Source organism: Lethenteron reissneri, chromosome 20 (genome assembly GCF_015708825.2).
Source record: "Lethenteron reissneri isolate LAM-NWPU_2019-01 chromosome 20, ASM1570882v1, whole genome shotgun sequence".
NCBI lineage: Eukaryota > Metazoa > Chordata > Hyperoartia > Petromyzontiformes > Petromyzontidae > Lethenteron > Lethenteron reissneri.
The window spans coordinates 934,946-950,296 of NC_083798.1; the positions used below are offsets into that span (position 1 = coordinate 934,946).

The window sequence follows — 15,351 nt, forward strand, 5'->3', positions numbered from 1 at the left end:
ATACTTTAATAGCTATATCTAGATGTGAATCCCAGTTAAATAAAATACACTGACTAACGTCTATATATGTAAATACTACGCTGTTATATTTTACTGTAATTATTCAATGACTTCTCAGCATAGCAATTCACTGCACCGTGTGACACTTCGTGAGCCCTGGTCTTCTCTCGTACTGATGCATTACCGGCAAAGGCATCAGCAATGCGATCCACAGGACACATTAGCATCACAATGGATCACGTGGTGAACCAGACGTCGCACCTTCGCCTTGCATTCATGCGCATGGCACGGCCCGGCGGAGGTGCATTCGCCGTTCGTCCAGGAAGCTCAGAGTTCAAATGTTTAGAATCAGAATATCTATTTAGACTTTAGGAGGAGCTGTGACGCTCTTGCTCACAGATGTCCAATTAGGTTACACAGATGTCCAGTAGGACAAATGCCAGTGGCCGCCCTGGTTACTACTGCCGTGTGTGCTAACCACAAAAGCACTACGCACTGTCTGCTTCAGTGGACGTTAACGATGCTGTGATGTAATTTTAAATGAGGAGGCCAATTTATCCCGGCATTACGGTAACAATGTGTCTAATTAGAACAATTACACTGCAAATTACTCAATGGGATTACACACAAGAACATTGTCCCCGACTGTGAAGTGATCGCCTTGCGCAGCAAGAACGGTGTGGATACTAAACAGTAGAAAGTTATGATTAAGATCCAGTATAAATGTGAATAGGATCGGATTCTATGTTTATGTATGCACCCAGGCTCTCTGTAAAACACAGACAAGGCGAGGCATCGTGGTAAACTCCACTCTCGAACTCATTCTGAACATCACTCATCCACAGAATTTAATAGAATTTTCACTGCTGGTGTCAGGATTTTTCAATACACTTCCTTGAACCTCAGCATCGGTTTCAGTGCTGAGAAATGCCCCTGGGGTTGTAATAAACTCGCTCGAGGTGGCTGCTCTGCAGGCATGAGTAAAAATTTGCTGCAGCACCACCATCATAAATGTTTCAATGTGAAGGCATAAAAGATGCATGAGGGTCTGCAGCACACTTAGCGCTGGTCAATAATTACAAGCAGCTGAAACGACGCAAGACGAACACCAGAAACCTTTTCTAGATGTTATAAATGGAATAACAACAAAGGACAAGTCAAACGAATGCGACGAACTCCTCGGGTTAAGCGCACAATCCATACGCCAGTCAGAGGCACGCAGCGTCACGGCAGGCCACTCTCTCCGCCGCCTGTGTGAGCCACACTCCTTCTCTCTGCCACATCAAGGCCTTTCCCATGCACCAACAACATCGGGCTCCAGCATTCTTCTGCTCTAGTTAACTCCTCGGTATCTGTGGGTGCATTACCTCGATTGCGGATAAACCGTGCTTGTGGACAATTATATTTACATTATACCCGGGCACTGATTTAATTGCAGCACGTCCACAATAAGCGGTCTCTCGGTCCAGCGGCAGAGCGATCGCCGCTGGTTGCAGAGGTTTGCAGTATTAATCCGACAGTACACCCTGGATATTACTGCGGTATGTATCAAGAATATATACTCTGCCGTCTACTTCAGAGTGGATGTTACAGATCCCCTGATGTCATCCAAGACAAGCAGGCCACGGTTCAAATAATTCGAGAATACACACAGAAATCATTGCCCCCTATAGGCAGACTAATGCCTGCTTGCAGGCTGGTGCTAAGTTGTGACGCAAGAGATAGCTACCACTGGGGGAGACATTTTAATATTTGAGATGTGATGAGATGTAAGGTGATTTGAGCTGTTGATGAATTTTAGCAAGCACCTTATAAATGAAAAAGATTATTATAAAAATAGACTCTATAAGTGAAAACAACGAAACAATAATATAATTTGTCCAGGAAAGTCCCCCATGGGGTGGTATACTTAGTCATGGTTCAGCTTGGCTCTGACTCAAATGAGCTGGCTCAAAGCCAGCTCTGAGCATGGTCCCAGCTCAGGGGACTTTGGAAGCAACGGAGCGGCTGAAGCCCGAGCTGATCCACGACAAAGAATATGGCCCCGATAGCCTAGAAAAGTACAAATTCACAAAAGAGGGAGACAGCAGGTAGGACTGCGACAAGGGCCAGAGAAACTAAAACTACAAATCTTACGCAGGCACGTTGTAAACACCCAGTCGTGCACGAAAGCAAATGAATTTGTGCTCCTGTTGCGAGAAAAATGGAAAATGTTAATGCAATGCACAACGCCATGATCAATCACAAATGTGTGCACGGCGATAGTTGAGCTCAATAGGCCCTCTTCCAAGGAGACATCTCCAGTCCCCTCTTGGGGAACGTGGCTCGATGGCGTCATCCACGTTCAACAACCGACAGGACAAATGCTCATAACCTCGGCCAAAAAATATTAAAGATTCACAACGGCTGACAGAATCCTATTGCAAGTTAATTTCCCTTTCAGCACCCTCCTCTGCAGGAAGCAGCATGCTATGTATGGTGCCACTGCATTTAATCATCCACAGCTGCCATTCAGTTGTTATCCAACACTGCCCCTCCCAATATCCTCTTTCTTAGGGCGTTTCACACTCATGGGTGTTTCAGTTAACTACGTTACGGGAGCCATCAATCACTTCCGTGACATACAACTGGGGCACCTGCCCCGCTGCATCTTTAAAAGAGATTTCGAATCTTCAGAACACGAATGCTCTTTTTTATCGGTTTAATGTGTTTTTCCATCACAGTGAAGGTGGATATCCCAATTAGCTGCTCCCTATATACTAACACCAAATTAGGATTCCATGGAAAAATGTGATACGGTCTTTTGAAAGGTTCCCACCTAACCTTAAAGGGTTTTATTTCCTGAATTAAATTCTGAACACGGGCTCAGTTTGTGCAGTGTGCATGTTCTCCTCTTGTCCTGCACGGGTTCCACCGGGTTCTCCGGTTTCCTCCCATCGCTAAAATAATGTAACCGATATTGACCAAATATCCCAATTCTGAAAATCTATTTATAAATTACTCAATTGGGATTAAACAGCAGCAACATTACCTCCAACTGCAAACACTTGGCAGGACCTTCCTTAAAATCAGTCTAGGGACTCTGGGTAAATAAGTGGGATGATAATAGTAAACAAATGGACAGTGGTGTACCACTTGAGGCTTACTACGTGAATCGTGCACAAGTTTGCATAAACGATCGTTGCCTGTTTAGACGATTCTGAGTACTGCTGAAGGCCTCTATAATAAAATGTCAAATACGGCTCCAATTATTTGAGGCTCAATTTTCTGGGAATGTGATTATCTGGGTCAAAACCGATCCACCAGACCCAATTACCCACATCTGATCACCAGAGCACAAATCCATTGTCAGTGAAGATACAAAAAACATTTACATTTAAATCGCCTACATTTTCCTCCTTTTAACAATTTTAAATAAAGCTCATTATTAACCAATACTTTCACAACACTACAATTAAACAATTAAAATAAATTTCAGAGGTATTTTTTCGAAGTCATGTAAAGTTGCGTCAAGGTATAATTCCCAATCAAACGGAACCAGGAGACAACACAAGCGTCGCCATGTTGTGAACAAGGTGAAGCGCAATCTGTTCTCCACCACCACCACCATACCCACCACTGCCTGTAGGAGGCACGGACGCTCCTATTAGCGTAGTGTAGTCTCCACGCAGCGGTATGTGCTGAGTACACAGGAGGTGTGAACACGAGATACAGTCAGCAACTCCTGATGCCATCGGGTGGATTACCAGACCCAACAAAGAGGTGTATTGTTGTGTCCATTGTTTTCCAAATGAATACAAAATTAAGTTGTCACGTGCTGAGATCACGGCCCAAGCTCTGCAGGGTTCGCCGCTTGTTGCAAGAGGTTCGCGGTTGAAATCTGACAGGACTCCCTGGTTATTACTGCACGTGTCTTCACGGTAAAATACGTGTTGTCTGCTTCACAGTGGACGTCAGAGAACCTGGTGATGTCATTCAATAATAGCAGGCCATTGTGTGCCGGCATCATGGTCTAAATTTGAAAAAATACCTGTAAATGACTGAATTGGGATGGCGTGAGTGGGTGGATTTTTACACTAACGCAGAGGAAGGTCGAGCTGAATTAAATGATTTATTACGCAAAGTCGCTTCAAATATGACGTTTCTTTACAAAAAGTGACGGTAAAAAAAATATACGCAGCACAGTGCTACATCCGTGCTTGACGTCACTGCAAAAGAGCCCCCCCTTCATTAATATTCATGCCCGCGTGGAAATTTACACGAACGCACAAGAAGATCGCGCACTCCACATGCCGCACCCCTCCCCTCGTTAATAATCATGAGCGGGCGACGTCACTCCACATGCTGCACCCCTCCACAATAACCATGAGGGGGTTACGTCACTCCGCATGCCGCACCCCTCCCCAATAACCATTAGCGGGTGACGTCACTCCACATGGGGCACCCCCCCCCCCTCATTAGTAATCATGAGCTGAACAATTGTTTCTCTAGAATATTTCAGATTTACCGCAATATACACCCATCCCAAAAGAAAGTTCGTCGTTTAAAGGTCCACGTGTCACCACCCAGAGGCGCACACGCGGCGAGCTCCGTGGCCGCAAGTTGGAGCGCTCACGGACACGGCGCATGCTCTTCTTGATCATCCGAGCCGTGCTCGAAACAATGCGTCGTGCCATGCCCCGTGTGGATTGGTGCAGTAGATAACGATGCGGCGCTGGGAACTTATCACTCTGCGATTGTGTTTGCAGACCTTGTTTTGGCCCACGTGCAAGCTGATGGGTGAAGCGGGGCGCGTTGCAGTGGTGGCAGGGCGCGAGTGAGGAGGGAGGGAACGCGGCGCGAGGAGCCAGAAGCGCCTCTGGGCAGGCGCGCTCTGCGCGTGCACCTCCAGTCCCATCATCTCTCTGTGTCATTGTCTGTGTCTCAAGTGTCTGTCACATTGTCTCCGTGTGTCTCTCTCTGTCTCTGTGTGTATGTGTCTGTCCATTCTGATTCGCGTATCTGCTTCTTTTGTCTTTCTGTGTCCCTTGTGTATCTCTGTGCCTCTGGAGTCTGCTGCAGTAATTTACCGTGGAGCTCTTGCGGTTCAGAATCAGAATCTCCTAGAGAAATCTGATGAGCTATGAAGTTATTTTTCACAGATATCAATAATTCTCAGAGATAAGTCTGCGTGTGTTTATTATGTACCTGTAGAGGTGATACGCGCTGGAATTAGAGATCGTATGCCAGCGCGTAATGATTGGCTGTGTAGGTGGTGACGTGCGCTGACGGTGGAGGATCAGGGGTCAGCGCGGGGTCGTGGGTTACGGGGTACTGATTGGCTGTGGACCGGTGACGTGCTGAGAGGGAGTGATCGGGTGGCAGCGCGGTGTGATTGGTGGAGGAGTGTTAACACGCGCTGGGGAAAACGGATCGTAGAGAGAGTGCGTCGTGATTGGTTCATTAAGGAGCGATGCTCACGCTGAAGTACGCATCAGCTCCGCCTCTCGTGAGCAGGGGCTATAAAAGGGGATGCACACAGGCGTGAAGGCAGTGTGTAACCAGCGAAGAATGAAGACGGGGATGAAGACCTAGGGCCCTGCGGTACCTAGTCCCGCTGTCCTAACGGGACCGGGACTCTGTGTAACCCAGAGGCGAGTGTAGTGTGTGTAGCCATAGGCATAAGGTCTACACGAGCCGAATGCAGTGTGTGTAGCCAGGGACATAGGGTCTACACGAGTCGAGTGTATTGTGTAGCCAGGGACATAGGGTCTACACGAGTCGAGTGTATTGTGTAGCCAGAGGCGTAGGGTCTACACGAGTGAAGGGTATCGTGTGTAGCCAGAGGCCTAGAGTTTACACGAGAGTAGTGGAGTGTGAAGTCGGAAGAAAGGAGACTACACGTTGTATTTTGACACGTAAAGATTTAATAAAAAGTGTGTTCCCGTCAAGAAGTTCCTGCCGTCAATTCCCATACTTCATACCCATTGTTTATAATTAGTGTGCCACTTAAAGGAACGAAACAGGTGGACTTCTCCACAAATCTGGCTGTCGCCTGATGAAACTAGATGGCTCTCCAACACACCGGTGTGCTGTACTAGTGACGAATTGGCATGTTCTGTTTACGTGACAACCCTTACTACAGTAGTTGGCTGTGTCGGGTGGTGGCGGGTTTAACGACATATATATTTACGCGTTCTAACCCAAAAAAACCTCGATTATGCACTTAATGTTTATTTAACAAATCAGTATCCTTTTTGTGGTGCCTGATTTACGATTTTGCAAGTCGGCAGAACAACAAGATCCGCGCATTTTTGGCAAAAAAAATCTGCTGAATCTCTTGCCATTTTTGATAATTCTTCATCTTTTCTGTTGAAAAATGGCAACAGTGGGCCTTCTGCCAAAACCCGTGCCGTCTTCACCTCCGAGACGACAACGGGAGTGGCTGGAGGCAGCGACAAAGATGACGTTCTCCACGTCGTCACACACATCATCATCTCCATCGCCCTCGGCATCATCCATGGCTGTTGTGCAATCAGCAGACAGGTCTTATACAGTAGTTGCCCACCACGTGGGTAGAGTGCAGTGTCCCCTCTGCCACGTGACACCCTTCTCCGGGGCCGCGCTGCCGTCACCGTGGCAAGGACGGCCGCTGCTGCCCTTCCTCTGCCTCTTTCCTGCTCGTCGATGGTGGTGGCAGCAACAGCAGCAGCCCCTGCTCCATCTTAGCCATCGTCATCAACATCACCCCTTTTATTTGGTTGGTGACATGGCACAGTGGTGGCATGTTCACCACTTGTAAAGTTTTGCGGTTCGACACTAGAAGGCCGTCCTAGTTAATACTGTGGGTGTATTAACCATAAAATACCTCGCGCCATCTGCTCCACAGTGGATATTCTTTGGGTCTTTCAGTAAAATCACGTAGAATTGTTTTTTTTTTTACAAAAAACTACGACGTTTCGATCTTAACACGATTGCTTGTGTTGCGATCAAAACGTCGTAGTTTTTGGTAAAAAGTTTTTGGTTCTTCGTGACATTACAGAAAGACCCACAGGATATGAATTCCTGCAGTCACGAAAGCTTTAATTCAAAATTCCACAGTGGGTGTTAAAGATCCATTTGACGTCATTCGAAAGGAGAAGGCCAACTGTGTGCAGCATCACAGTCAAAATGTAAAATTACTCAATTGGGATCCCACACAGCAACATCTACCTTCCATAAAAATACTTCAGACTGTGTGTGGAACATATCGCCTTCGTGACATTTGCACCAACACCAAAGTACTACATTCGTATTGTGGATAAATTCAGACTAGAAGATTAAATTATCACCTGTTCCGTAACGCTGCCTCTTATGTGCAAAATAGTGGACAGTAGGAGTGCCGATTGATGGATAATTAATGTAGTCAGCCCAACCTCAGGGTTATTAGGAGTTGAGGGTGACGGATACAAAGCATCTCGCGATTCCACGAGCAAGCTGGCGGACACACGTGCAACCACGCAGTGCAGTGAGTGCCCTGTAGCACGGTGCAGGAAGAGTAATGCCTTGTGGTTAATTAACGAAAGCCCAAATCGCAGAAATCGAGAGCGCTGCATAATTTAAAACGTGTTTATGGTCTACCAGCAACACGGCAACACACTGCAACGTTAACGGGGCTGCAGACACAGTGCAGCGAGATGTTAAAGAATTCTGGCAATGCAGGACTCACGTGGGCCGCACGTGGGCCGCACCCGAGCAATCGCCCCACCAGCTGCGCCACTGGCCTCTAAGGAGACAGCGCCGAGCTCACCTCTGCAACGCTCCGCCTGGACCACTCCGATGCAGCAGTGCAAGTAATACAACTCAACACGTTCGCCAATAACACGACATCGAAAATTACAGTAACTAATAGGCGACTTTAGAGTAAATTGACCTTCTTCATCGCACATAAAGAGAGAGGTCAGAGAGATAAGAGTTGGAGACTGCACTTTGTATGTATGTTGAACTTTGTTCACACCCTAGGTAGCCAACCGTGCAAATCGGAGAGCCACCACGGGGCATGATGGAGGTACTATGTATGGTGCCACACCCCCAATATTGCTGATTTGAATCAATAATTCATACTCACAGAAGGCGGAGCAATCAGTCACAGCTGTGTATGCCTATTACTCCTTTGTAAAGTCACACATTAAATAAAATTGAGAAATAATTACAAGAACTCACTTCGATTATCGTCCACACACTGCATTGGGGCCTTGTTTGTGTGTTGGCTCTTGTGCGGGTCTCATTTACAATAGGCTGATCGTCTACACAACCTACGCACAACACTGACGCTTCATCTGCGGTTCTCAAAAGGGAATCATCCCCCGTATTTGTTGACGATCGGCAGTGTTGATAATGGAACATATTAAGTATGAACTGACAGTTGTAACTTCATATAGTCTTCATCCAATTTACCACTCCGCTTTATATTTCATGTAAGACCTAAATTGCTCTGTTCATAATTGCTTCCTTCATGGCGATCTGGATCGCTGTCGTAGCCTGGCGACAATTACATTTGTCAATCTTTGTTTAAAAGGCACTCTCCATATCTTCACAATGACTGTACTCTCACCCCCATTCACCCTTTCACTGCCAGAACAAGAGATGCAATTGGTTCATCAACACAAACGCTGCACTGGTGAGCATTCACGAGCTATTTAAACACAATGTGTAGTTCTTTCTGAAACATTTGCAATATCAGATACATTTCCTTACCTTGGCTAACTGCACAACATCTGAATACATATGTCTGTATTCAGGTGTCTGTATTTAGATGCAATTAAATCGCGAATACACGTTTGGCATTCGTGCCGCTCTGTGTTCCACAGACACGGTCTGCAGTAGTTCCACAGCAGGGGGCGATGTTGCTGTGTGTGCTTCCAATGTAGTCATTTGTGGGCAAACGTTAAAATTGTTGCAAATTTGGACCATGATACCGGCACACAATGGTCTAATTTTTCAAATGGGGTTACGAAATCTTTAGTGTCCACTCTACAGCAGGCGGGGCATACTGGTAATGTCTCTTAGTGAAAATGATTAATTGTAATGTATGCAACTGTGCTATAATTGATCATCAGTCAATAATGAGCCTACAACCCATGTGAATGTGCATGGCAGATGCCTGTATGAGTGTGACAAAACATCTGGAAACCCGTATAAAAATGTAACACTTACAAAATCAGTGATACCCCTAACACCTGAAATTCAACTGCGTCAAACTGACCCGTGGCAACTCTGCCACATGAATAACAATTTGATGTTAAACTGTCGATTTTTGTACCTTCATTTACAATTGCATTTTACTTATTATATTGTTTACATATTGGTACAATAGTCAACATCCTATATCCACTAATATTTCTGTAACTTCATTTTAATTGTGCTATCAGACTGAAGACCATCTGATCGAGCCGATTAACGCTCCAGGGAATTCGTTACGTTACTTTGATTTGTTTGTGCAATGTTTTTGGTTAACCATGTGATACAATTGTTTGGGCACCCACAGATTTTACTTATTTCTATGTGTGCGTTGTTGTTTATTTCATGTATGTACTATTTTGGCCTATCGATAATTCCAGCATACTGGAGTGTGTCCTGTTTGGCTAATGCGCCACAAAATTTTCCAAAAATTTAAATGACACAAAGCAACAACAAAAACCACCAGCATGAATTTTAACTTAAATTCGCCTGTAATAAGTGCAGTAGTTCCATATATTTGTGACGAACCAACTCACTCTGTCACTGAGTGGCCACCGCACAGCCCTCGAGCGCGAGCGGCATTCGCGACCGTGGTTACGTAACGAGACGCCCCGACTGCCTGCGGAGGGCTTATAGCAAGCGGGGAGTTCCCTGCGGGGTCTGATGGGCCTCGTAATGCGGAGCGCACGTCAACGCAAGCACCCGCAGCAGGGCGCAATGCATCACAGCACCTGCACGCGCCGCGAGGCCCCAGGGGACGGAGGCAGAATACGCGACGTGATTTAGTGGGCCAATAAAACTCGGGTATTTTTATTCCCTTCCCAGGAGGAACATTGATGACATTTCGGCTAGCCAAAGCACTTTTTTGAAATATACACGGTATCTTTATCCGAAAACTTTCACGTAATTAACCTCTCAGGAAAATGGAAACAACAAATGTGTGTATAATGCAGATACGGAATCATTACGCACCTAAAGCTCCTGTACACGTGTACTCTGTGTGAAAACCCAACTAATATACGGCTCTGTGGACGACCACAGCTTTAGCTGCAACTGTGCAACATTCTATAGGGGCGACTGAGACGGGAAATAAACAACCGCAAATTACATCACGCTTAAAAGGCCTGGTGGCCACTAATGTTATTAATTAAGCACCGATTTCGATCAGAAAATCGATACATATTTTCGGCGTGAAACTGCCCTCGCGTGCGAGCGCGGGTCGGGAAGGCCCCGGGCGGCAGCAGCAGCAGCAGGCGGAGTGCCCGCGGGCGGGCGGGCGGGCGGGTGTTGGTGAGCGGGTGAGTGAGTGGGCGTGAGAGCGAGTTGGTGTGACCTGCAGCACGGAGGTTAAATGGATGAGATGAGACGCCCCGGTAGACTTCAACATGGGTGGACGAATCTGTGAGTTGAGTTCACAGGAACAGTAACCATGGTAGTAGCGATAGAAGAGCGGTGATGAGGCGATTGACCACTGGTAAGCGAGTGTCTGCAGCGAACTGGTGAGTTCTGGATCATCAGTTACCCCGACTGCTTCACTCTAAATTATATCACATATGACAGCAGCAGGATACCAACTTCTGGCGAATTAGTGCTCCGCATAGCAGTGATAAGTGCGTGGGATTCAAGACGTAGGCTGTCATCAATAGCACAAACGTAATAACATTTTGAAAAAGCCAAAAAAAGATGACAGTGCACCCACTGCATCTGCGGAGGACAAAATGTGTCAATTATTCTTCATATTCCATCGGGAATTACGATTCAAATATAGAGTTGGTCTGATTATAAAACCCTCTAAATTACAACAGTCACTTTGCAATTGTCTTCCCGTGAAAATGTAAAAAAAAAATCAGGAGAAAAAATAACCTACATAGCAAACATGCACCGCACGATCTGTGCACCTACAGTGGAGTGTTCATGTACAGTGGAGTGTTTGCGCACACACAGGCGCGCTCGTGGCAGTGTGCAACACCCAAGGGCAGCGAGCGGAACCCAAGGGCACCACGCTCATCACCACCACCACCAAGGGCACCACGCTCACCACCACCAAGGGCACCACGCTCATCACCACCACCACCACCAAGGACACCACGCTCACCACCACCACCACCAAGGGCACCACGCTCATCACCACCACCACCACCAAGGGCACCACGCTCATCACCACCACCACCAAGGGCACCACGCTCATCACCACCACCACCACCAAGGGCACCACGCTCACCACCACCACCACCAAGGGCACCGTGCTCATCACCACCACCACCACCAAGGGCACCGTGCTCATCACCACCACCAAGGGCACCACGCTCATCACCACCACCACCACCACCAAGGACACCACGCTCATCACCACCACCACCAAGGGCACCACGCTCATCACCACCACCACCACCAAGGGCACCACGCTCACCACCACCACCACCAAGGGCACCGTACTCATCACCACCACCACCAAGGGCACCACGCTCACCACCACCAAGGGCACCGTGCTCATCACCACCACCACCACCACCAAGGGCACCACGCTCATCACCACCACCACCAAGGGCACCACGCTCATCACCACCACCACCACCACCACCACCAAGGGCACCACGCTCACCACCACCACCAAGGGCACCGTGCTCATCACCACCACCATCACCACCAAGGGGACCGCGCTCATCACCACCACCACCACCAAGGGCACCACGCTCATCACCACCACCACCAAGGGCACCACGCTCACCACCACCAAGGGCACCACGCTCATCACCACCACCACCACCAAGGACACCACGCTCACCACCACCACCACCAAGGGCACCACGCTCATCACCACCACCACCACCAAGGGCACCACGCTCATCACCACCACCACCAAGGGCACCACGCTCATCACCACCACCACCACCAAGGGCACCACGCTCACCACCACCACCACCAAGGGCACCGTGCTCATCACCACCACCACCACCAAGGGCACCGTGCTCATCACCACCACCAAGGGCACCACGCTCATCACCACCACCACCACCACCAAGGACACCACGCTCATCACCACCACCACCAAGGGCACCACGCTCATCACCACCACCACCACCAAGGGCACCACGCTCACCACCACCACCACCAAGGGCACCGTACTCATCACCACCACCACCAAGGGCACCACGCTCACCACCACCAAGGGCACCGTGCTCATCACCACCACCACCACCACCAAGGGCACCACGCTCATCACCACCACCACCAAGGGCACCACGCTCATCACCACCACCACCACCACCACCACCAAGGGCACCACGCTCACCACCACCACCAAGGGCACCGTGCTCATCACCACCACCATCACCACCAAGGGGACCGCGCTCATCACCACCACCACCACCAAGGGCACCGCGCTCACCACCACCAAGGACACCGCGCTCATCACCACCACCAAGGGCACCGTGCTCATCACAACCACCACCACCAAGGGCACCGCGCTCATCACCACCACCACCACCACCAAGGGCACCGCGCTCATCACCACCACCACCACCACCAAGGACACCGTGCTCATCACCACCACCACCACCACCAAGGACACCGCGCTCATCACCACCACCACCAAGGGCACCGCGCTCATCACCACCACCACCAAGGGCACCGCGCTCACCACCACCACCAAGGGCACCGCACTCATCACCACCACCAAGGGCACCGCGCTCATCATCACCACCGCCACCATCATCATCATCAAGGGCACCGCGCCGCACACGCGGGCTCCACAGCCACCACCGTCGCCAGAATTCCCGGCGGTTCGCCGCAGCGCCGCTCGCGACGCAGCGGCGCCGGCGTCTTCCAGCCGATGCGGAACGGGGCCCAGTCCCACGAGTCGGCGTGCCGCTTCGGGGTGTGCGGAGCTGGGATCGTTGTGCAGGGGGGGGTAGTTACATAACGCCACCGTGGCGCTGAGGTGCGATGCGATTAGCGGCACTGTACAACCCTCCAGAAAGGACGACCGTCTGGCAAGAAACAACACCTCGACTTGAGGCGGCCGCAGCCTCCTCACGACTACAACAGCACGCGTCGTCGTCATCATCGTCATCATCGTCATGTATCTGACTCAATACTGAAATAGAATAACATTTCAATCCATCGACCAACGGGCCTTGCAGACCAGCGTGCTGTTTTGCACTGCTCTGCAAGCTCGGCCTCCCCACCGTGAGACGGAGGCCTCCCCACGCCATCCCCATCCATCATGGTCCTACGATGCCAAAATCCATATTGTTCCAGCACATGAGTTGATCTCATCGCTGCATCTCCACCGTGGTCGTGCCGTCGGCATGTTTCGTACTTGGGCTGCCATTCAGTCATCGGTCTCATCCAGCGGCCATTATCCCTCGTAGCTGAGAATCCTGTCCAAGCCCACTTTCCGCTTCTTACTTTATCCACTTATTTTACTTAAGTCAACATGAGGCGTCTACTTCGAGTTTGTTGCCCCAATCCCCGTGAACCTCTTCCTGTCTCTTAATAAAACTCCATGTTTGCACTTCTCCGTGACTCTTTGCGTATTCCTCAGCTGTCCCGTCTTCTCTGTCCATGCCCATGTTTACGATCCACGTGGCACAGCGGATTACACTCACCAACTGAAATCTTCTTCTTCAAGCACTTTGGTAAGTTGCTTTCGATAATTCAATTCAGTTGATGAAAGCACTCCATTCTGTTCTCGTTTGCCTATTTATGTCATGCTGATCCTGATCCACCTTCGCAAATGCCCATAGGTTTACATATTTTTCTGTGTTTTTTTAGTTTGTCTTTCCAAACTTATTTTACGTGACTTTCGTGTATCTTATGCCAACCTTTCCAACTTTTTTTTTATTAAGTTCTTCAATCGATTACTGGAATTCATTTTCAGTGGTTACAATGAATGTCATCATCAGCAACTCCGAGATTATTACGACAACTCTATTTCTGTTGATGCCTTTAATCCTCCATCCAATTTTCAGAAAATGCCAAAGAGTGGAGTGGGTTTGAGGAGGATCCATCACCTGAAGGGATAATGGGCGATGATCAAGAACAATCATGGAGGTGCAGCCAGAGAATGGAGAGCCTCCCAGAGGACATTTACCAAGGAGATAGAACAATGCCATCAGTTCGTGCGCAGACGCCAAGTGGATTATTATTAAATATGCAGGAATTAATATTATTTGGGTCTTTCGGTAAAATCACGTATATTTGTTATTTTCTTTGAACCTATTTACGTGACTTTACCGAAAGACCCAAAGAATATGGATTATTATTGTATCTCAAGATCATGAGAAGTGTGGGCGGCTTGGGAAAGCCTTCATCCAGCAGTGGAGTGTTTATGGCAGACGATGATGTGAATTACACCCGAACCAGAATGCAGTCTGTGTAAATGATCTCCCAGATCTGTAAAGAAGGCAGTCTTGCCTCCAGTTTTAGTGAATGGGCCCATTGTATTAACAGCTTATTCCTTTTCTTTGCTGATGCCCGCAGTTATTCCATATATTATGGAAATTCACCTCATACTGCAAACAGCAGTGGTCACTTTTCTTAGTGTGACATCTGCAAAAAATATTTTCTTCCCGTATTATTTATTGTAGAGATAGAACTACGTTTAATACAAGACATAACTCACGATTTATGTTTTATTTATTTAGCCATGTGCCAGTTCAGTGAGATTCATTACTGCACAACAATTATTTTGCAAGGGAGCCCTGGAAGGCCCGAGTTATTTATAAACGGTTACAATTGAGGGGCAATTTCCACAACACGATTACGGGCTGTGACAGTGGCACACAGTGCCACGTTTAGCAAGTGAATGTCGCTGGGTGTTGAACATCCGATCTGGACCACCACGTGAGCCGTGGGAGCTCCGAGCCGCGCGTTCCCGGTGACGATTAACTCCAGCCGTGATGCTGCGTAAGCCGGGGCATGGCTGGGTCGGCTCCGGCTCGCTTGGGAACATGACGGCTGAGCGCCACAACCACATCACTCACAACCAACGTGGGTTGCTCGCCACACGCAATCGTAGCGTGAGGGTGAGCCGAATGTGTATTATAGATGCAAATAAGAAATGTAGAAGACACTTGCTAGAGTTGGTAAGAGCGAAGGAGATGTATTATGAGCACTATTGGCTTAGAATATTATTATACCTGCACCAAT

The 15,351-nt window shown here is 48.5% G+C and overlaps 1 protein-coding gene across 5 annotated transcripts in view; it reads right to left on the reverse strand.

Moving 5' to 3' along the window:
* Positions 1–15,351, reverse strand: part of ADAM22 (ADAM metallopeptidase domain 22) — a 117,924-nt gene that overhangs the window by 78,200 nt on the left and 24,373 nt on the right. The gene's annotated exons all lie outside the window — the stretch shown is intronic.